The 21732-nt window shown below is 37.0% G+C and overlaps 1 protein-coding gene across 1 annotated transcript in view; it reads left to right on the top strand.

Moving 5' to 3' along the window:
• heca (hdc homolog, cell cycle regulator) overlaps nt 1-21732 on the top strand; it is a 188422-nt gene that overhangs the window by 137827 nt on the left and 28863 nt on the right. Inside the window, exon 6 of the mRNA XM_071683023.1 lies at nt 1-21732. This exon is cut by the window's left edge and continues 24289 nt beyond it; it is cut by the window's right edge and continues 28863 nt beyond it. The gene's annotated coding sequence lies outside the window, so the exon portion shown is untranslated.

Raw genomic sequence — 21732 nt, 5'->3', positions numbered from 1 at the left:
GTGTGCATGAATGACATTTTCTTGGTAGATTTGGTTGTAAAATCCAATTAGTCTACAAATAATAGAAGTACGCGTGTGGAGGCCTGCAAGACAATCTGTGAAGTGATGCCAAAGAACACTGACTGATTACACCCAATATTTAAGAAGAAAAAAAAATAAACAAAAAAAAATCATTATTTAGTGGCGCCCATTATAATATATAACAGGGTATTTACTTTCATAATTTTCATGTTAGTTATTATAAACGGAAGGATTTTTTTTTTCTAATTTCTTTACGAAAATAAAGGATGAATACTGGTAAAGTAATTAATTTAAATTCAAGCAGGACATTGTCAGGATGAAGAGCGTATTCCAATTAAGATCCGTGTCAATTTGTTTGTCTATTGCATCGTGCGCGTGAACTGGGATGTTATTTTTGTTTTGTTTGTTCTTGTTTGGTTTGTTACGATTACTGGCTTTATTACCGTTCAGCAAGTGATTGCCAATGAATCCAACAATTACAAACGATGGTACTAGAGTGTGCAGGTCGCCAAGATTTGATTAAGAGTTGAATTGGACAGTCGACCCGAGACAAGAAAATATCGTGTGGATTGTTTACGTTTGTTTATGTGTTTTGGAAATGTAAAGATGTTCAGCAGGGATTTGTACCAACGTAAGTGAAAGATCAGTCAATTACTTGAGTCAAAGTTGGATGTCTGTAACGCCTGATTTTGATGGATTTATTGATGGTAACATTTGTAACGAAATGGGATATGGGTACAACATGCATGCTTTTAAAAGGGCAGGGAGAGAAGCTATGCTTTTTTGCTCAACGTACGAGGAGATTGTGTTTGATTCCATCACACAGTAGAGAAAAAAATGACGTAAAATTTTTTGTTAAGGATTGAAATACTCAGATGACAAAGTTTGCTCATTTAAAGACAAAGAAATACACATTGGGGACATACGCATATTATTTACAGTATTACCAAATTGGTTCAGGAGTACCACAGAACTGGAAAGAAATTTGAAAAAGATATAACAACAAGTGCAAGGCAACAACGTATTGATATGTCAAAGTTTGAAAATGAAAGAAGAGGTTTGGGATACGAGAAATTTTCAAAATTTTTTGAATATATGTTGATATTGATGTGAGAATGAGTGTGCAGTCTACAGGTACTAAAACAGTAATGAAAATCTTTTGTGTAAGCGAATCAGTTCGAGAGGGAAATAGCGAGTATACGTTAATAATGATGATGAAAAGCAAAAAAAGATACAGATTTTTGAAACAACGAAACATCGAATACTTTAATGTAAATGACAGGTAACAATGATGAGATGGGTTTATGAAACGTAACGAAATAAAACATCGACCAATACATTTTGTTCAGGGGGCTGTGAACGTAAAATCATAAAACGCAGAATATGAGGCTATGAGTGTAACATCGAGATAGTGAGGAATAGAGTTATGAGTGAAGAGAAATATTATAGTATAAACCATAAACGAGAATTCAGGAACAGCATTTTACGAGGATAATCATCTGGTGAATGAATCCCAGACACAAATCAGGGACGAAAGATATAGATCGAGTATTTAAAGTATGCCATTGAAATGGGAAGTACTCCAGACATGTAGATAAAGTGCAGACTGAGGAAGCTATCGGGAAGTGACATGTTTGAGAGTATACACTTATGCCACACGTAACATACACGTAGAGTACGGTTGAAACAAAAACATAAGAGGACGTAAACATAATACATTGGACAGGCAACAGGACTAATAGATTTGAAGATCCGTATGGAGTAACAGATGAAGTGCAACACCACACACACACACACACACACACACACACACACACACACACACACACACACACACACATTTTCTACATAAACCAGCCTATTAGAGGGATATATCGAATTGGTAGAAGTAATTTTGGGCACATAACTTACCACATGAGGTGAAACCAACCATCAAGAGTTTGCGGACACTCAACACGTAAAACACATTCGGGAATCTTCAACACATCGTGTGGCCATACACCAACCAGTCTGAAGTATCGACCAAACAAAGGAGATGATTAATGTAAAAAGAGAGAAAAAGGAGACGGAAGATGTGCGAGCAGGAACGACATTTTGGACACAAGTAAAGATATTTCGACTGTAACGTCAAAAGCTGAGCGAGAAACACGACCTAATCAGAGAACAGAAGTGTGACCTCGAACAGCCAAACATAAACCAGCTGGCATAGACAGATCAAACATAAACCAGACACATGAAATGAAACAACAAAGTGGCATACATAAATCAGACATTAAACCAGCCAACAGGAGTATGACATCGAGCTGGCATACATAAACCAGACAATAGAAATGTGACAACGAAGTGGCCTACATAAAACAGACGCAAACCAGCGAATAGGAGTTTGACATCGAGACGTCATACATAAATCAAATGTAAACCATGAGTGTGACATCGAGCTGGGAGGCATAAATCAGACATAAACCAGCTAATATGAGAGTGACGGCGAGCAAGTATACGTAGAGCAGACATAAACCAGACAAAACGAGTGTGACAACGAATTGGACAAATAAACCAGACATTAGAAGGTTGACAACGAGCTGGCATAATCAAATCAGACATAAAACAGCCATTAGGAGTATGACATCGAGCTGGCTAACATAAATCAGACATAAACCCGCCCAAAGAAGTATATCATCAAGCTGGCAGACTTAAACCCGACGTAAACCAACCAGGAGGAGAATGAGAACGAACTGCTGTAAGTAGTGTGGCAACGACCAAGTATACATAAAACAGACCTAAACCAGCCAAAAGGAGTGAGACAACGACTTAAGATGAAAAATGTGTTAATCTGTTACATGTGAATCAGACATAGAATAGTCATAAGGAGTGTGACCAAGTTGGAATAAATATATCAAATAAACCAAACCATACAGAGTATAACGTAAGGATGATATTAACTAATCAGACAGAAAACAACCATACAGAGTATAACGTAAGGATGATATTAACTAATCAGACAGAAAACAACCATACAGAATATAACGTAAGGATGATATTAACTAATCAGACAGAAAACAACCATACAGAGTATATAATACAAGGATGATATTAACAAATCAGACATAAATCAACCATGCAGAGTATAACTTAAGGATGATATTAACTAATCAGACATAAATCAACCATATAGAATATAACATAAGGATGATATTAACTAATCGGACCTAAAACAGTATGATTAGTGTCAAGGATCTGGGGTACGAAAATCAAGCATAAACCAGAGCATAAACCAGCCAATAGGAGTATGACATCGAGCTGGCAAACACACTTAAACCAGCCAGAAAGTGTGTGAGAAGCATACATAAACCAGACAGGAGTGTAATGAAAAGAAACATATATATAAATCAGACGTAATCTAGCAGTACACGTGACTCAAGACATAAACCAGCCACTAGGCGTGTGACAACCAGATGGTATTGATGAACCAGACCTAAACCTACCAGTCGGAGTTTGGCAACGAACTGGCATGCGTAGACCAGATAAACCATTGGGTATGTGACATCGAACTGGTATTTCATAAATCATACATAACACAAGAGATTTTGAGTTTGACTTGTAGCTGGTATACAGAACCACATAAACCAACCAGTGGCAGTGTTACAACGAGCAGGTATTTCATAAAGACACACTAGCCATAAGGAGTGTTACATCGAGATGTTGGACCCAAAAAACCAGCCATTAGGAGCATCAGAAATGGCATGTACAAACGCGTAACAGCAAAGGAGTTGATAAAAGGGAATGTATGGACAATCAGATATGAATATTCTCTTACATAAGACATTAGAATGAGACAGACATTTTTTTTTTTTTTAAAGACATAGAAGATTCATTTGGTAGGTATCGTAATGCTGGAACATGTTCTCAAGTGTTCACTAGAAACGGAACTTGAAGACACATAGTGAAGAAGCGATTCAGTGCAAAGAGGTTAGTCAGAACAGTTGAAGATCGTCAACGTATATCGAACTTAAAAACAACTGGAATGGGTTCATCTTGGAAGTAAGTTTATGGAAATTAATATGGATATAAGGGAAAAGTGCTTCAATTGTGTCGATGGTTAATACCATGGAAGAGGAGATTTAGCCTTGGATTAAAATCAAGTTGGCAGAGAAATTTTGCAAGGAGATTCGTTAACATAGATAAATACGAATGCGTCGTAAATACAAATGTACAATCTTTTGATAATGAAATAATCCCAAGTCAGTAGATATGATAATGAATAGCCCCAAGTCAGTATATATGGTAAAGATGTTAGACACATAAATGATGTGACAGAACAATGATGGAGATATAATCAATGTGCCAATCATTCTTTCAATGAAGTGTCAAGGAAGAGTTATCTTAAGAGTGAACATATGGTTTTATTTGAGTTTTAAAGAGTTGCGTATCGAGAATGTATCACTGCATTCCCGTATGCAAATCAAGACCTGATTATGATTATCGAAAGTGCCAACAATATGAAGACTGCTTGAGTGAGAATTTTAAGAACGTTAGTGTACTGTAAACTTAGACTTTTAAGGAAACTTGTATATATAGTTTTGGGCAAGAAAGTTCGTAAAAGGTATTACACAGACAATGGTCGACAAGAAGAAAGTGATGCAAGGAATTAGTAAGAGTAGATTGATGTAAGATAAAGGTAGATTTAACTAATGATAAAGTTTATGTGTTGTTTGTTTTTTTGGGAAAAAAATTATTCACTTAACGACGACTGAATGTGAATAATAAATAGAAGTTAGTGGTACTTTATAGTGTAAATCGGTAATTTTAAACGGTAAAAATGCAAATGGATTGAAATGTTCAAAGTTCTAACTGAAGACCGAAACTTTTGGATCATGGAAATTGTGACAAATTAATGAAATTTGATTTACTTAGAATAATTACGAACAGTGTACTGAGGAGAAGAAAAAAAAAATTAATATCAGTAATTCACAATGAAACGATATGATTTTTTTTAAGCGCAAGTAAATAATCTAGTTTTCGATACAGGATATCAGCGAGATGTGTCATGACGCCAGATGCTGTACAGAAAATATGAACTTAAACATTTCAGTACCAATGAATAGTAAAGATAGTAAAGACAGTTCACCAAGATGAATGTTCATGACATAGCCTGTTTTAATGATCAGTTCATATATTTTTTCTATACAAAATAGTCACCATAAATTGAATTATTAGAAGTTTCCATCGTATGTTTAAATAATCTTTACTGAAGGAAAAAATTACATTTCATTGAATGAGTATATCCATTTCTTGTGTATTTCAAACGTACATGATCCATATAGCCAAAGCAGGCTAAAGTATTCATCTTGCTACATATGCGCGAGCGACGCCTACATATATAACCCAAGGCTGACACATACGATCATTAAACCAAGGTCAAGCCAGCTTTGTAGGCCCTAAGTCCGTTTTCTGTAAGTCTTATTGCCTACTATGTCTCGAGGTTAATAATACTTTATGAAACACAGTCTTAGGCCTATAGTTGCTGGTATAGTCTTAGAAGAAAAAAAGTATAGTAAAAATGTTAGACTTTGTTAGACCATAGGAGATAGGGTAGTTCAACTCTCTTTTTTTTTTTATTTTTTTGTTTCGAGTGTAAAGTGCTGTTGCTTTAAGGTAAATGTTTGCCCTGTAGATCAAGTATTGGGGGAAAGAATGTAACTGGCGAAAGATGAGTCATGAAAATAACGAGAAAAACAAAGGAGAGAGAAAGAGAAAGAGAGAGAGAGAGAAATAAAAGAGGGTTAAGACGAGTATATGAACGTCACCATACAGGGAAAACATGGACGAATGTCGAGTCTCTAGCTAATAATAATTATGCTAGATAATTTGCGATGCTCCAGATATTTGACTTCTATGATCCTAAAAAAAAAGAATTATCCCGTTGCGGAGATTATAGTGGATAATTTGGATTACCTCGCGGGTAACCTTGCGTAGTGGTTATTGAGGCTCAGACTTTCAGTAAATTATGTGGCAAGGTTGAAGGACACACACACGAGAAGGTTAACCAAACACCAGTCGAAGTGATGAACGGAAACTATTCATGGAAAGAAGAGAGTCTCCCCTCTTCTCAATATGTTTGGGAGAGTCATTTATCATTTTGCATTTTGTTGTGTGTACTGACGGACAGAACACGGAGAACCATAGGTAGAAATTCTTAGGTAAATTAGAGATTTGCATTTGAGTAGATCAAGCGTAACTCAAGCATGGAGGAAACTGTGATTATGAGAAAAGAGAAACATGGTGGCTGAGGAAGAGTTATTGATTGAACGACATTATTTTTTTTTGACTGAAATGGAGTAAAAACCATGTTGTGTAGAAGGAAAGAGGATTCATGTTATGAAAAATGTAGAGATTGTATTGCAATGGGAAACAATGTTAAACATATCAAGTTTGAAAGTTAGATACTAATGAATGAGAAATGTAAACTTGGAGTCAGACTGCCATAGACATAAGAAAATGAATGGGACTAACAGGTTGAACATGCGCTCGATTGAAAATTTAATCGTATTTTAAACAATACTTTTTCTTATACTCTACGTAATTTTTTCCCCTTAATCAATAAATTCGAAAGGGATGCTAGAATCTAGAACAGTAGATATGGAAATTTTCAGGGTGGTATTTGAATTTTTGTAATATAGTCTTTTTTGAATTAGTGTAGGAAGGACAGTGATGGGTTTCAGCTCACCTCTTCTACTTTGATCTTACTTGGATATATCAAGTGTAAAGTAACTGGTCAGTGGTATGCTTTTCCTTGAATCAAGATGGATTGGTTACGGACACAGAAAGCAGGGACCAAACCCCAATTACCTCTAAGGAAAGACAAGAGAATGCAAAACTTACGACAGTTTGGAGCTCCGCAGTAAAGCAATAGAATATATATTTGGACTTTATTGATTTTGATTTACTATTGCACTTGATGTCTTCATTACTCTTCATTATTTAATGTCGACGTTTCATTACTTTAGTCTCAAATTTTCCCACAGAATTTTGTTTTACTTAACTCTTAAAATCAAGTTTCCTTGCTTTGGTGGCTATCCTCTTAAATTTGTCATCTCTACTGTGGTTACTTTAAAAGATTCCCTTACCTAATATTTCTTGTGCTCTCCCCTAAAAGATGCTTTCTCCTAGTGTCTTTCAACAGACATTCCCCTTAACTATTTAATTATTGTTCACTCGAAACATAATTCTACCTTCCGCCCGTGTGGCTTAGAACCTTAACATTCCTCTTTAAACCTTTACCTTTGGAGAACTCTTAAAGCCTTCTTTCACATTCATTCTGAGCCTTCTGGTTTCCCCCCTACGAACCTTGACTATGAGAGTAGGAGGATCAAGAGAGAGGAGGCGAACTGACCGGCATTTGACGTCTTTCAAGGTCACTCTATTGATTCTTATGGGAGGGAGGTGGGTGGTAGGGAGTGGCAGGAGGGGAGGGAAGACGTATTTGTATGAAGAGAGGCTGAGGTAAAGGACAGGGAGAAAGAGAGGCAGGTGAAAGACAGGGAGAAAGAGAGAGGAAGGTGAGGGACAGGGAGAAAGAGAGGCAGAGGTGAAAGACAGGAAGTAAGAGAGGCAGAAGGAGCAGTACAAGGAAAAAGAGAGGCAGGTGAGGGATTGGGAGAAAGAGAGGCAGAAGGTGGACAGGGAGAAAGAGAGGCAGAAGGTGGACAGGGAGAAAGAGAGGCAGAGGAAAAGGTGGACATTAGGGAACAAGAGAGGCTGGAGAAGAGGTGTTGAGGGGGGAAGGCTGGGCAGAGAAGGGACTTGTATATCGGACTCTCCAGGTGAGGTTTAAGATAGGCTATAATTATTTTCCACTTTTGTAGCGTTGAGGTATGGTTAACGGAGGGAGGGAGGGACGTGGGCTGGTGGCTGGAGAGAGGGGGAAGGGGTGGGGGGGCACAGGAGGGAACGTGGCACAGTGGTCAAGGTCCTGGAGGTGGAACAGATGGAACAGGAGGAACAGTTAAGTTTGGACCTTGCTCAATTTTCCCAGAACACTCGAGAGAGTTTGGTACGAGAGAGAGAGAGAGAGAGAGAGAGAGAGAGAGAGAGAGAGAGAGAGAGAGAGAGAGAGAGAGAGAGAGAGAGAATTTTCGTTTTAGTCCTTTTTGAAAATGATGCTGATAAGCTGAAGAAGCAAAAGCGTGAGCAGAAACGACCCATCTGTGAGTAGTTATGAGAAAGAGACGACGTTGAAAACATACAACAAAATGCAAAATATTAAATGTTAGTGGCTGGCTTCGACCATCGAGAGGGGGAGACTTTTAACTGAAGTCCATTCCTTGTGTATGTGCGTTCGTGAAGCATTTACCGTAAGGATTACTGCACTGTACAGAGCGAAAAAAAAAAAACAAAACTGAAGGGCCTTGCGGGACCCGAGGTGAAACAAAAAGTGAAACAGCAGTAGCAGCAGCAGCAGCAGCAGAAACAGCAGCAGCAGCAGCGGCGGCGGTGTAAGTACCTGCCTCCGCTGTGATACACTGGCTGCAGCAGCTCGCTGGCTCAGCTTTAAGACCGTTGCTTCTAGTGTTGCCAGACCCTCGTGGTACGACCACCCCCTCTCTCTCTCATCCCCCCACCCACCCAACCAGCAGTCCGTTGGATTGACAACCCTCCCCCAACCCCCCCTTAAACCCGTTAAGATTACGCATTGTCCACCCCTTAGTTCAATCACCTAGTCTAAATCAGTTATGACACTAGAATATGTAAAATGTCAGTATTTTGAAAAGAAAAATGGATTCAATTCTTAACGAAGGTGGGGGTGTGTGTCGCCCGCGCTGGTAACACTGGTTGCTCCTGCATCATTCTGGAGTCCATCTTTGTTCTAGAGAGGAAGGTTGCCAAGTATAGCATTTCTAAAAAAAAAAAAAATAATATACACTTTTTTCCTAAAAACACAAAAACAAAATATAAATGATAAAATCCTAATAAACCATAACAGTGAGACAAGACAAAAAATCCAAAAAAATAGTGTAGGTGAGTTTAAGGTGATGGAGTTAAGTGCCAGATTTTTGGAGCCGAGAGCCTGGTATGAACACACTGAGAGACAGAGAGAGAGAGAGAGAGAGAGAGAGAGAGAGAGAGAGAGAGAGAGAGAGAGAGAGAGAGAGAATACTAGGATGAAAGAGAAAGAGAGAGAGAGAATGAAAATGGCCAACGAGAGAATGAGTGAAAAATAATGAAATTTTTTAAAGTTGAGGGAGACAGTAGTGAAAGAAGAATGAAATGAAGGTTAAGAACAATTTTATGAAAGCATTAGAAGAAACCGGAGTATGTGAGAGAGGAGATGAATGCAGAGTGAAAGAAAACGAAAATGAAAGTAGAAAGATAAAGAGGAAAGAATGAAACATAGGGAGGGATTGGAGCGTATTTAGTGATAAGATAGTAAACACAAAAATGATAGAAGAGGTGATTGCTGAATGAAATACGCCAGAACACAGGTGAAGGAAAGAAAGACCATAGAACAGTAAGAAGAGGTGAATGGAAAGTTAGAAAGTTGTGCGTAGGTGAAAAATAACAGAAGTAAGACTACTTAGGAATCGAATGCAGAATGAATGAAACGAACAGAGATGATTATGTTGAAAGAAAAAGAAGGATGATAGATGAGTGAAGGCCGGTGGAAAAGACGTGCGGATGTAGGTAGAAAGGAAGATCATAGTAATGAAAGAAGGGGGCGCGAATGAAGAATGAAAGATACGGGGGCTATTTAGCAAAGAGGTGGATGAAAGAAGAGGTAGCTGGAGCTTAAGAGTGCGTAATCATAGGTCGAAAGGGGGAATGAAAGAAACGAATGAAAGCTTGGGGCAAAGGAAGTTAGAGAAGAAAAAAATACAAAAAGGTCACGGAAGGAATTACACGAATGGGATTAACCGAGATGGATGCTGGGCTGAAAAGGGAGGGTGGGTGTTGAGGAAGATCATACAGGAAAGAATTATCAAGGAAGAGACAGGTGTTCGGTAAGACAGAGGTGGTTAGTTCATGGGTGAAGTAGGAGGACGAGAGAAGGGATGAATGAAGCGTGAGAGAGTCGGGAGAGTAGAGAGTAGAGTAGAGAGAGAGAGAGAGTAGATAGAGAGAGAGAGCGTAGAGAGAGAGCGTAGAGAGAGAGAGAGAGAGAGAGAGAGAGAGAGAGAGAGAGAGAGAGAGAGAGAGAGAGAGAGAGAGAGAGAGCGTGAATGAAGCTTAGTCAATACAGAATGAAAGGGAACGTGGATCCAGGGAACCATAAAGTAAACAGAATAATGGAAAAAAAAGAATATAAAGACATACAATAATAGTAGCGAAGAGTAAGTGGTGTCAGTGAAGGAGATTACGAAGAATAACAGTGATAGAATGAGAAATAATTGATGTAAGAATTAAGAAGGAAAGTCAGAGTGAAGAAGGAAGAGATCGTATGTGGAGGTGAAGAGAATCAGATGAATGAAATCTGAGGTGGATGGAGTAATGAATAGATCGACAGATGATGAATGAAAGGACAAGATAAACAACGCGAGTGTGAAAAGGGAGAGAATCCAATACAAAGACAACAAAATGAAATTCAAGATGAAAGGGTTGACCAGCTGCATGATGAAGAGTTGGGAGAAAATATGAAATACAAAAAGTGTTAAAAAAAAAAATCACATTGGAAAAAAAAAAAGAAATTGTCAAAATAACGTGTGTGTGTATGACAGTTAACGGTAGAACAAAGCTTAAGAAAAATAAAATAGGAGTGAAAGTGGGAGTGAAAATGAATAATTGATGAATGGGTGGGAAAAACGATAACAATTCGTAAATGTAATTGAATGTTTGTTGTAAAATGAGAAGCAACAGAGACAAGACTGAAAGTGACTGGCATAAGTTGTATGTAAAAATTAAAAAGATAAAAAAAAATATATATATGAAAGTTTGTATCTAATGCGTGGATAATTAAGTGGAAATTAATGTTAAGGATAATGAACATTTAAGAGTGAATGAGAAACTTTAGAAAAAATTAATAATAGGAAAATAATAGCATTAAGTATAGTGAATACCCGAAAGTGACTGAAAACACCGATAAAAAAATAAATGTTTAGTTATAAGTAAACTGAGTGAAAGATGGAAGAACAAGATGGAATGATACAATCAAGTGTGTTAAGTGTTTTTGGAAGAGTGAAGACAGATCAACGAAAACCAAATATAAACTTATAAGTAAACTGAATGAAAGATGTAAGAATGAAATATACACAAAAATGAGAGAGGTATGAAGCCTTTGAAAAAAAATAAACGAATTATGAAAATACAACTCATTGTGTACGTAATAAGTGAATGAAAGGAGAAATAATATAGTGAAAATAATAAAATACAATAGTGTGATAAATGCTTGGAAGAACGGAGAAACAATTGATGTAAAATGAAATACACAGTTACAGATAAACAGAGTGAAAGATGTAACTATAAAATAAATGCAATTATAAGAGGTGCGAGGTCCGGGAAAAAAGGATCAAATAAAGTAAAATACCAAAACAGAGAATGATCATATTCTCACACACTTCAAAAAATCCAAAAAAAAAAATAATATAAGTACAGAAGCGAACATCAGCGATGAAGAGATGGTCACATCACCTTAGCGGGGATGGCCCAATCACCCTAGTACTGAGAACATCACCCTAGTACTGAGAACATCACCCTAGTACTGAGAACATCACCCTAGTACTGAGAACATCACCCTAGTACTGAGAACATCACCCTAGTACTGAGAGCATCACCCTAGTACTGAGAACATCACCCTAGTGCCGAGAGCATCACCCTAGTGCTGAGGGCTTCGCTGCCCTAGTTAAGAGGGCCACATAACCCGAGCGGAAGAGCATACATGACACCAGTACAGGAGGTCACACGACCCACATAATAGGGACGGTCACATCATGACGTCAAGAGCCAGCCGGTCGGGCCCAGGGTGGCGACGCGAGCCGAGGGGACGCGACCGGCCGGCGTCCGGGGTCAGCCGGTCCAACGGTCCCCACACAGCGTCGTCGCCGCTCTCACCACCGCCGCCGCCGGCTGCTTCCTCCTCCTCCTCCACCCACCCCGCCATTCATCGTAGCCATCTGAACCAAACGTCCAAACCTTACGAGAGGGAGGGGGAGGAGATCGATGCCATGCCATGCATTTCAGTGCTCAGAGTAAAGGAAGAATCTTGCAGAGTGACGCCGTTCAAAACGCTTGCGTGTTATGGACACAGCAGCAACCCAGGCAGGTCGGAGAAGAGAGCTTTTCAAATTTAGGTTTATTATGGCTGAATGAAAACGTTGAACACCCGGTTTTCAACACAGTCTTATTTAACTGAGGAAGCAGGAAAAACCAAATGTTCAAAAAAAGCACGAAAGACGGAAATCAGTCGAAAGCAATGGTGTTTAAAACCGAAACAGGACTCCTTCAGATATTATGTACCTTAGAGCACGAGTAATTAGTTGAACGTTGTTTGCTGAATTTTTAGAACAAGCAAGAAGTACTAAATGTTAGACGTATTTGAAAGCTATATTTTTTTATTCATCATTTGGTAAAATACCGAAGTTGAAGTGCAGGGAAAAAATGTATAGCGAGCGAAAATGCAAATGCTGTTGAAATTTTACTGGTAATTGAACGTCATTGTGCCTGAAGGATATGTACAAGTTAGTTAGAGCTGGTTCTTTCACCAGGAGAAACTTTTCTATTTTCATAAGAAAATGCGAGGAACGAAGATAATTAATTACTAGTACTAGAGATAAAAAAATAAATGAATATACAAAACGCTTTTTGAAAGTACTCAATACTGTTACCTGAAACGCACATCCATTCTCAACTATCAATAATGTGTGTCCATAAAATGGATGAAACTGCTACAATGTACATATATACATAACGTCAGAACTACACATTTTCAAACGCTTCAATACAGAGTCTAGTAAGTGTTGGTAAATATTTATATATATATAGTATGGTAAATATTTATATATATATATAGTATGGTGAACAACAATGGATTGGATATCATTTTTCTGACCTTGTCACTCGCTTATCATCAAAACAATTACTCCTTTTTGGGAATGTTGAACAGGGCTGGATTATTCTAAACATTCATTTTACAAAATTCCTGTTGAATTTCGTATGTGTAGAGTCCATCATTAATTTCTTTATTGCTTATAAAATTAAGCTTTTTTTACTTATTTACTAATGACGCTTCTACATTTTTTTTTTTTATAAGTTTTCTTCTTCTTGTGAAGTTTTATCTTTAAGTCGTTGAACCTCCTACTTGCAACAAGGAAGTGTGTATTACTATGCATTAGAGTAAGATATCCTTTATTCTTTTCCGTGATTGGCTGTCATTCAGTGGTGACGTCATCGATGATAAGTGCTTTGACCTGTCAGGATGTACGTACATCTGTTGGTGACGTCACTCCTGTTATGTCGCCTTTTGATAGGTTTAGTGGCGTTATGGCTCAGTTTACTTAGCCACTACTTTAATTCACGACACTTATGGTCTTCTTAATGATTAATTGGTAAATTTGCTTAAATTTTTCACTAATACTACATCATTCCATTAGTCTAATTTACCTAGGTATTTCTTAATGCCAAATCTGGAAAAAAAAATTAGATAATGATACGAAACCATACTTTTAACAATGTCAGCGACTCACCCAATTACTGTATTAAGTAATATTTTCTGACCACCAATCAGGGCATTCCTTACATTCTCTACGTCCACCTATCAGGCATTACCTTTCATTCTGTCAAGTTCTGGTTGTTGGCAGCTGCCCGGAGCACTGGTTTTGAATTCTCATCCAATAGTGGAAAATTTCTAAACGTCATTCACATCCACTATGCGGGAAATTTCGTGGAAATTTTCACTTCACTGATTAATCCAGTCACCCAAAGACTGGAGAAGTAACAAATATTAAGTATTATGTGGATAATGATGATTATTGATAACGAAAAACATTAATCAGTGGTTAATCAATTGATAAGTGGTGGTTAGGAGGTTGAGCCAAAGTTTAGCTGTATGTTCTTTCTTAAATGGAGCTTGGCTTGTAAGAAATGGTCAAAGGTAATCGTTTCGATTATGTAAGATAACATCAATGCTTCCCGGCAGCTTGTGTGCGTATTATATATATATATATATATATATATATATATATATATATATATATATATATATATATATATATATATATATATATATATATATATAGTTGTGTGTGTGTATATGTGTGAATACCCTTATAATACAAATACTTCATTTCAATTGTTTATGTATGTATGTTGTTGGACTTGTGGCTCTCTCAACAGTTAGAGGTTGTTGAGCCAGAGTCCACATACCATACGTGAAACATACAACAGTACAAAATTTTTTTTTTTACTAATTTTCTAATGACGCAACATTTGCCTATCATTGCCAAGCGTCACAAGTTATGTATTATGTATAGTTTGGTTCGTCAGATATTTTTGTCTCAGTTCTGTTTCGTATAAGCCAAGGCCACTGAATATGCACGGTTACCACAGTATTCTAAGTTATTTTTATTTTCTCAACTTTTTTTTTATTCTACAAAATTCACTACTTTCAAGTCGCATTAACTGATGCAAATGTAAATTTTCTTAAGCGAAATGCCCATTAAGCTATCATTACTGTAAAGCCCATTAGCTATCATTACAATAAGTTTCACTTAACACATTAGTATAGCTATAATTTACAATTTATTTTAGAGGTTTAAACTTTTAAGTAATTAAGGATTATATTACTCCATAAATTTTTCGTTGCACTTTAGTGTATTAAGTTTTTAATTGTTTAAGTTTACATTTTTTTTGCTCACATGTTTATTCTCTTCGTTTGCGCATATAAATCACTCCATCACTTGAGCTATGTTTCTCACAACTGCATTAGGAATTTTTACAGTTGATCTTTTTTTTTTTATATATAAAACAAGGAAATACACGACATAACTCTGTAATAATAACAGTAATTAAAACTCCCTCCAGTACAGAAGGAAGTTGTAAGTCGGATAGAAAGAGACAAGAAAGTTGGATAAATGGTTTTGAAGTTGCACTAAAACCGAATCTTTGTTCTTGGAGTAGGTTTGTAGGAGTGTTACAGAGAAGAACTGAACTTAAGGCGTGGGATTAGAATATAGGGAAATCATATAATCTTTTTAATACATGTACACCAGCTGATATCACTAACTTCCAAAAATTACTTTATTATTATCGATCTTTTCAAGAACAGTTATAATGTGAAAAGATGGCGTAGATCATTTTATCGCTATATATATATGGAACAGTCTCCTATCTGCTTACACATTTTCTTTGTTCATCGGGCAGTGTTGAGAATGAACAGCGGAGAAATCTAAGTCATTAGTTTCGTAGTGTAGTTGTCTGTTCTGAGAGGAGGAGGAGAAGGAGGAGAAGAACTGGCGTAACAAGACACAGTAAACATATTTCTCTAGTTCCGGCTATAGCTACTTCCTTACAAAGATACTATTCATAATCTCAAGAACAACGGATACCTTAATTAATCTGTACCTTATCTATCTTTTAAACGTAAATCAAACATATATTTCAGGACTGATGTTTCAGAAATATAAAAAAAAAAGACTTGGAAGGCTTATCTTGAATAAAGAAAAGATCATCAGTTGCTTTAAGTATGGATGCATGAGTAAACAAAAGACAATTGCTTAAGAAAGTCGTGTTGACTTTGAAAACGTGATGGAATAGTAGAAAGCTTTGGTTACGGAGAGAAAACTCTTGACAGCAATGAAGGTAGATTTTATGGGAGAATTAAGACAGTATAAACGATAAAGACAGTTTGTGTTGGTTTTGAGATTTTTTTTTGAGGAGTCGAGATGTGCTTTTGAAAACTTTCAATTACATTTACAGAAAGTATATTTGGCTTTTACTTCAGCGTTACACATCAATACAATCTTGTATAAAATTTGTATATTCATAAACACACTTCACAACACACACATAACTATTTATGATATAACATCTTCCCGCTCGCCATCTTTATATCTCACTCTTTCTTTCCTTTTTTTTGTCTCCTTTCTCTTCTGCTATCCCAACTCAGCACCATCTTTACTTCATCTTCACCATTATCACCATCTTTAGTTAGATGGTCAGCCCATCTGTGCATCACCTCCCCTATATTTTCTTTTCGTAATCTTTTAAACTTTCATTCACCTCTTTTCCTCCTATTTTGTCCCTTGGGACACATGTTCTCACCAATGACTTACAACATATACAGTTATAAACAACACTCAGTGTATCATTAAGAATGAGAAAATTGAAGGTTACGTAAAACGTATGTGTGGGTAACAGAAGGATGTGGATGAGTTTAAAAGCGTATAGATAAGCAAGTTAGTAAAAAAAAATAATGAGTCAGTGTAGTTTGAAGTGTATTTATAGTCATCAATATCAATTTGGTTGTTGGCAACTGATGCGAGTAGACTCAGTGAATATTTGAGTAACAGTAAAGTACAAGAAATGCGAATGCTATGTATACTTAAAATGATGAGCAGGTGATGAGCAGGTGATGAGCAGGTGATGAGCAGGTGATGAGTTTTATATCATAGGATAAGCGATGAAACCGACAACAAAGCAGCAGTAACTAGTAACACATAAGGTTAAATCTTGCCGTGTGAAGAGAGAATCCATAACTCGTAGAAAACGAACTGAGTGTCTTGTAAAAGAACAAATAGAAAATAAATGTAGGTTAATACTTATGAACGTATGAATTACTTTTTCCATATCAAATCGCAGGTGCTTATGATTTGGGTACGTTTCTAAGGTAGTGTAGAAATTAACAATGAAAAATAGATACCATTAAATATGCATCGAACTGAAATCTGTAAATTCTCAAGTTATTTCGTGATATTAGATAGTTTGTCCATAATCGCTTCCAAGTAATAATAAGCAATGATAGAATGGGCAAGTTGAAGGTTAAGTATAATAATTGTGACACTGAAGACGTGTTGTGAAGGATATGGATCGAACAGCGGAAGTTAAAATGTACATATTTAAGTTCTTACGTAAGTTTTTCATATTTAGTTTCACTTTGCAGTCATCACGTATATTTACTTCATCATTTCGTTCTAGATCAGTTACTCAGTGAATTTACGATGGAACATAGTTTTTAGATTTTTCAATATTCCTTTTTTTTTAACATCACAAACACCAATCGAACTATACTTGATGACACAAGAGAAACAAACCTTTAAGTATATATATATATATATATATATATATATATATATATATATATATCAAGGTTGATTCTTATGATCTGTCCTTTACATAGACCTCTCACTTCATATATTATTTTCCCACTTGCTCCTCGACTCACAACGGTACGACATTTGAACACGACGGCACGGCACTTCGGGGTACCCTCTCACGCCATCATCATAACCTAGAGGGTCGTACCGTCGTCGTACCCTTGGCGTCGCACCCTCGTGCTCAAGGGGTCGTACCCTTGTGTTCGAGGAGTTAGTGAAATCTATCATTAGGAACCTCACTTGTGAATTCCACCGTTTTTCCCCCTTGAATTAGTGTAGGGGCAAGAGCTTTCAATGGTAACCCATTTCCCTTCAATTCAATACTTTTTCTTTTCTTAAATATCTCGCAGTTATTCATCTACGATAATTTTTTTTTCAATGTAGTATGAATTAATCCCTCACACTCAGCACTGTCTTACCCCTTATCCATTTGAGGGACTCAACAAAAATATTCCCCGGCACTAACTCTGGAAATCCAGTGGTATGATTAGTTATTTTGAGCTTTATGTTCTCCTCGTTGCTGATAACGGAATTGCCGGAGATTGGGTAGTTAGTACGTACCACTAAGGCCCAACTTTGTATCCACCTGTACGAAGGGAGGGAGGGAAAGAAGGGTCAGCCATTAAGAAGGATTAAGGAAAAATAGAGCGAGTGAGTTGAGGAAGAATGAGAAAGAGGAAAGTGAAGGAACTGATAGAAGAAAAAAACTAGATGAAATCGAGGGAGAACAAGAAAGAGACGTAAAGTAAAATCAAGGGATGAGAAAGAGTAAGTAAGGGTAAAATCAATGTTAAAGATGGAATAAGCAAGGGTAAAATCAAGGGTTGAAATGGAATAAGCAAGGTAAAATCAAGGGTTAAGATGAAATAAGCAAAGTAAAATCAAGGGTTAAAATGAAATAAGGTAAAATCAGGGGTTGTGAAGGAATAAGCAAGGTAAAAGCAAGGTTTAAGATGGAATAAGCAAGGGTAAAATGAAGGGTTAAGATGAAATAAGCAAGGGTAAAATCAAGATTTAAGATGGAATAAGCAAGGGTAAAATCAAGGTTTAAAATGGAATAAGCAAGTTAAAATCAAGGGTTAAGATGAAATAAGCAAGGTAAAATCGAGGTTTAAAATGTAATAAGCAAGTTAGAATTGAGGGATAATGAAGCAAAGTAAAATTAAAGGATGAGAAGTAAGGTCAAAATCAAGTGGTATGGAGAAATGAGAAAGTTGAAATCAAGGAAGAGACATAAGTTAACACGTTCAAATCAAGGGATGAAAAAGAATGAGAAAGAGTGTAATTAAGAGAGAAGGAACAATAAGCAAGGTTAAATCAAGGGATAAGGAGCATTAAGCAAGATGGAATCATGGAGTGTTGGAAGAATAAGCAAGGGTGAAATCAAGTGGAAATAGGGGATAAGCAAGGGTAAAAATCAAGGGATGAGAATAAGTAAGTTAGGTGAAGTCAAGACACTAGAAAAAGTAAGGAGCAGCAAATCAAGGGGTAAGGAAGAATAAGGAAGAAAAAAAAATCAAATAAAGGGTTTGAAAAGGCAAAAATCAAGAAGTAATAAAAGAATACACAAGGGAAAAATCACGGAATGAGTTAGAAAAAAACAACAGTAACGTCAAAGGGTAATTATGAGGATTAAGTAGTATATATTGCGAATAAGGAATGATAAACAAAGCGATCCAGTACTCGTCACAGTTAGGAAAGGAAACAAGTTAAAAGTATGGAAAGGAAAGTCAATTAGTAAGGGGAGGATAGATAAGGGAAAATCAAGGGCTAAAGGAGAATAAGCCGAGAGAGGAATCAAAGGCTGATAGAGTATGAACAAGGGGAAAATCAAGGGCTAAGGGAGATAATTATGGAAGAATCAAAGGTTAAGGGGAAGATAAGAATAAAACAAAGGCCAAGGGAGAATAAGAAATAAAGGCCAAGGGAGAATAAACAAAGAAGAACCAAAGACCAAGGGAGAAAACAGAAAAGAGCCAAAGGCAAGGGGATAATATATAAGGAAAAATCAAATGCCAATGGAGAATAAGCAAAGACGAACCAAAGACCAGGGAGAATAAGTAACTGAATAACCAAAGGCCAAGGGAAAATGATTCATGAAGAACCAAAGACAAAGGGAGAATAAATAAGGGAGAACCAAAGGCCAATGGAGAATAAGCAAGGAACCAAAGACGAAGGGAGAATAAGGAAGAACCAAAAAAACCAGGGTGACTAAGGAGGAACCAAAGGCCAAAGGATAATGGACATAGAAGAACCAAAGACCAAGGGAGAATAAGGAAGAACCAAATGTCAAGGGACAATAAGCAATTCACAACCAAAGATAAAGGGAGAATAAGAAAGGAAGAACCAAAAGGCCAAGGGAGAGTAAAGTCAGGAAGAACCAAAGGGAGGATAAGTCGACGTTTGTAACCATACCTCGGGGGTAGGACGTATATTGCCACAGAAGCTTCAACTTATGTACAATGAAGGACGTGTTCAGTGGGCAGTTTAGGAAAGTCCATGGGAGCTCAATTTTCCTTTCTTTTTGTCTTTTTTTTGTCTTTTAAAACAAATACGTGGCGGTCACTGGCCCCCCAACCACACACACACACACACCCACCCACACACACACACACCCACACACACACACACACACACTATATCATACACAGGAGGTGTTCAACCGTCTATTTTCTAGCCTGAAGGCCCAGTCAGCTAACTATCACCTAACTACGTGACGAGCTGAGCTTTATATATTTGCAAAAAGTGAGAGAAAAAAAAAATCTCAGAACAAAGAGTACAAGACCATATTCCATGAATGTTAGTACAACGGTGATAAAGATAACACGATGTATAGAACACAGGAATCAAGGAGTAGCATCTGTAGAATTAAAATAGGTTTTAAGATTGTAGATAAATTCCTTATACGTAATTTGAATATATACATATATACATAATACCACAGTGCTCGAAGTAAAAAAGAAAGTTGTATATATATACATACTACAAGTAAGTGATACAAAAGAATACGAGGTGCATAAATAATACCATTTTAATCATAACGAAATCTCAGAAGTGCAATTGAACGTAACGGATCGATACAATATAAGAATGGAAGCCATCTTATATGCAAGAATCATTGTAACGTCGTGCATCAAATATAGAAAGTAGGGGTTAAGAATATATATATAAATATAGCAGCAGTAGCATATATAGTAATACCTGTACATTAAGACGACGTAGTTTGATATAACATAGCAATTAAGAAGAGAAAAGTGGTATGAATGCCTTATTACCATCGTGGGAAAAGACTGTGTTTCATAAAGCTGATATGAGCAGCATTCTCAAGAAGATATACAAACAGTGGTGTTCATTGATCAAGTGCTTTTAAAAACTTTTTATATCAGTATTATAGAATTATATTCGCATAAGATGTGTAAAGATAATGTAAAAAAGAGAAATATACCTGTAAATCGTAAGATCATGTAAAGTAGAAGTAACAAAATGTCCGTAAAAAATTTTTTTTACAGAGCCGAAAAAGCTCACATTGTATGCCATTTTCTAACGTCCCAAAATGAAGCTGATTTTTATACATTTTATTTACCAGCTACACACAACACAACGTCTACTTCCTCTACCTCTAGCACAAACTACAGACTTCAAAAGTCATACCTTAAAGAAAAAAAAAGACCTGATTGAAGTCCGCAGTCACACTGTAAATATTCTATGGGTAATATCTTGCCTATTAATTTCCCTGCATTATAAGGTTGCTCGAAGTCCAGTATTAGAAGAGCACATTGTCGCCAAAATGAAGAGCTTTTTAGAACTTGGACACTGAGAGTAGGAACTGTGGTCCAGCCATGCCTTAAAATTAAGTTAGAATATTAAAAAAAAAAAAACCTTCTCGTTGAAATTTAGTCCATACAAATCCATGGCCTTGTTACCTGAGCAGACCAGTCAGTGGTCTGGCTAGCCTTGCAAAGTTGCATATGAACGTCCTGTAGAACCCCACAAAATCTGTGAAGGATCGAATACCATCTTCTCTGACTTGGGTGAAGGATCGGATACCATCTTCTCTGACTTGGGTGAAGGATCGGATACCATCTTCTGACTTGGGTGAAGGATCGGATACCATCTTCTCTGACTTGGGTGAAGGATCGGATACCATCTTCTGACTTGGGTGAAGGATCGGATACCATCTTTTGACTTGGGTGAAGGATCGGATACCATCTTTTGACTTGGGTGAAGGATCGGATACCATCCGCTGACTTGGGTGAAGGATCGGATACCATCTCTCTGACTTGGGTGAAGGATCGGATACCATCTACTCTGACTTGGGTGAAGGATCAGATACTATCCACTGACTTGGGTGAAGGATCGGATACCATCTTCTGACTTGGGTGAAGGATCGGATACCATCTTTTGACTTGGGTGA

The sequence above is a fragment of the Panulirus ornatus genome, chromosome 3 (assembly GCF_036320965.1).
Source record: "Panulirus ornatus isolate Po-2019 chromosome 3, ASM3632096v1, whole genome shotgun sequence".
Classification (NCBI taxonomy): Eukaryota; Metazoa; Arthropoda; class Malacostraca; order Decapoda; family Palinuridae; genus Panulirus; species Panulirus ornatus.
Note: the sequence above shows the minus strand (reverse complement) of the source record. Positions and strands in the feature narration are given on the sequence as shown.